Source organism: Gavialis gangeticus, unplaced genomic scaffold (genome assembly GCF_001723915.1).
Source record: "Gavialis gangeticus isolate Ggan-Ray unplaced genomic scaffold, GavGan_comp1, whole genome shotgun sequence".
In the NCBI taxonomy this organism is placed as follows: domain Eukaryota; kingdom Metazoa; phylum Chordata; order Crocodylia; family Gavialidae; genus Gavialis; species Gavialis gangeticus.
In genome coordinates, this window is record NW_017728996.1 from 32955580 (window position 1) to 32958477 (window position 2898).

Consider the following 2898-nt stretch of genomic DNA (forward strand, 5'->3'; position numbering starts at 1 on the left):
TCTTTAGGCTCTTCTTAAATTGTGGAACATTACCCTGAGGCAAGCTCCCCTCCCTTGTCCATAAGAGATATGGAAACATCTAGTTCTGTTACCAAGTTCTCTTTTATGACATCTGCAGATAGACATGAAACCAATAGAAACCTGTAGTAACTTTCTGACTGAATGATGCATTGTTTTAAAAAGTCTATGCATTTTGAAATGTCTAAGAAGCCTGCTTTGGACAACATATCTGAAAACTTCTGAAATTAGCTAGAAGCTATGGACATCTATATAACTGTAAACCAGTATACAGCAAACATGTATGCTATATGATATATTTGAATCTTTAAGCAGGGAACAGTTGGAGAAGAGAGATTTGTGGGGAATGGAGGTGGGGAGGGAAAGCAAGCAGGAAGTAGCTTGAGAATGAGGACTTGGAGGAAGCAAGTGTCCTGATGGCTGTGGGTTTTGATATTACCAGAAAATAAAACTGCTTTACAGCAATTTGTGTCTATGTGGTAGAGATGCTGGAATTCAGAAGACATAAAGAAAGTTCTAGCTCTGCCCATGGGCATGGCAGACATTACTCCCCCCCGAAAAGCTGGATTGCAATGCTGCACATGACACTTACTGATACAACTCCACTTCAAAGACATTTTGGACTGGTTGTCTGTATAAAGTTATTTGTGATGTTTCAGTCTGCCAGGCCATAGAAATCTTGCCTGCCAGAAAAATATCCTGGTCAGAACAGATGGTAAACATAGGGTGTTGGTGCTTGCTGTGTTGTCCACTACGTCATTTTTAGGTGAGATGGTAGCATTGGTGACAAAAGTGTAGTCCTTTTTTTTTTCATGGTAGGGATAGTGAATGAGAACACTTCCAGAGGTCTTGTTTTTTCTCCTTTGGCCTCGGGGACCTCAGCTAAACTCCTTGCACTCCTTGTTAAAGCATCTCTGCTTTAATTCAGTACTAGGAATACCTCTGGTACTCCCCTCATCTTTTCTTTTTCATATGCTTTGAAAGTATTTTGTAGATGTCTGCATTCCTGTGACTCATATCCAGGTGACACTCCCTCCTAAATGCATCTCTCTGAATAGGGCAATCAAAACCTGGAACTCTTCAGGAGTGAAAGTAGAAAATGGGCGCTGTGACAGGTATGTGACTTCGGGGGTCTTGGGCAGGTATAAAAAAAGGATGCACAATATACAAACAAAGTGTAGAACTACCCTGGGAAAAATAGGGGTAAAACTTCAGTACTGTAAATTACACCAGTCTATGTACCATGTGACTGCAAATTATGCCAGGCAGCCAGACAATTACCCTGCCATTTAAAGGTGCTGTAGTAATACCTTCTATGTGCAGCTATCCCAAGATGGATAGCTATACATCTATTGCAGTGATTCTCAACCAGGGTGCTACAGCACCCTGGGGTGCCTTGAGATCTTTTCAAGGGTGCTGGGGGGTGTCACACAATGTTACACGTGCAAAAATAATTCACAAGATAAACCCAGAGATTTCAAATAGGAGTCCATAGTGTTGAAATCATTCTTACCTGTTGTGGTCTATCCAAGTTGTTTGCAACAGAAGTGCTCCATTGTTTTTATGTAGTCAAAAAATGAATGAAAACTAAAAGCTGGTATTTTCCAAGGAGTGCCTTGAGTCTCTTGAGGGGTGTCTTGAGTTTAAAAACATTGAGAACCACGGATCTATTGTCCTCAAGCTCTTGTGTAATTGACATTGGTGTGTGAAACAGATATAAACTACACTAGTGTAAACATATTGTGGTGGCACCCTCGGAGCGTTGTCTGTCAGTGTTTGACATTGAAAAGAGGCATGCTTAATTAGTGCTGGTGCTACCACTAGCACTAGTGACTTGATCACTATGACTCTGGAGCAGTGGAGGACATGCAGGTATACAGAAAGGACAGTCCAGGTGTGAGAAGTGGAATAGTTAGGAATGCATCCAAACAAACCTGAAAGTGATAAACTTGCTGCAAAATGGAGATACCCCTTTCAAAGGTGGGTGTCTTACTTTGGCTAAGATGCCACAAAACGTGCTTTAGAAAAACAGTTGCATCTGGAATCAAGGTACAGTAAGATGAACAAATTAAGTCACTTCAAAGGGAGATTCCTATATAAAGCCCCTCACTTTCAGAGTATCCCAGCTCCACTCTTCTTTGTATCACTCCATCATTTTTGTTGCCTTTTCATTTTCTGTATTTTCCCAGTTTCTCTATTATTCCCTCTTTTTTAATTTCTGAATATCTGCTTTTTCATGCCTTCCCAACTGCCTGCTCTAAAATCAGCTTCCTGATGAATGTAGGAAAACCCTTTCTTCTCCTGCCCTTTGAAGTCCACTTGTTTTGTCAAGCCTTGCTGCTTATTCTTTTTTTGTCTACCTATTAGCACCTGCAGTGTTGCTAAATCTCACCGTTTTATCATAAGTCTCATGATATTTTGCATTTTTCTGTAAGCTCCAACTCCTGGAGTATATGAGCATCTCTGCTTTTGGTTTTTTTTTTATTTTTAAGGCTATAGCACTTATGGTCACAGGAAAAGGCTACTAAATGGGAACCTTAAAAACTCAAAGCAAAAAGCATGTAAAAACAATCAAAATACATTGTTTTTAAAACTCAGGATTTTTAGACCAATTGCACATTAGCACAAAATAATTCCTATACTGAACGGTAATGTGTCTGGTTACTTTATACATAATCTATTTTTCTCAATTGGTATTCACCACTGTGGTAAAAGTTCCAGTGTTGCTGGTCCTAATATATAGTTGAAAGACAAAATAACTTTAAACAACATTTTAACAGTATAGTAGAAATCCTCCCCGCTGAAAAACTGTTAGGGAACAGTCTTGCGAAAACATGTAATTTTGATCTCTGTCATTGGTAATTTTCTTCTAAAGTGGAT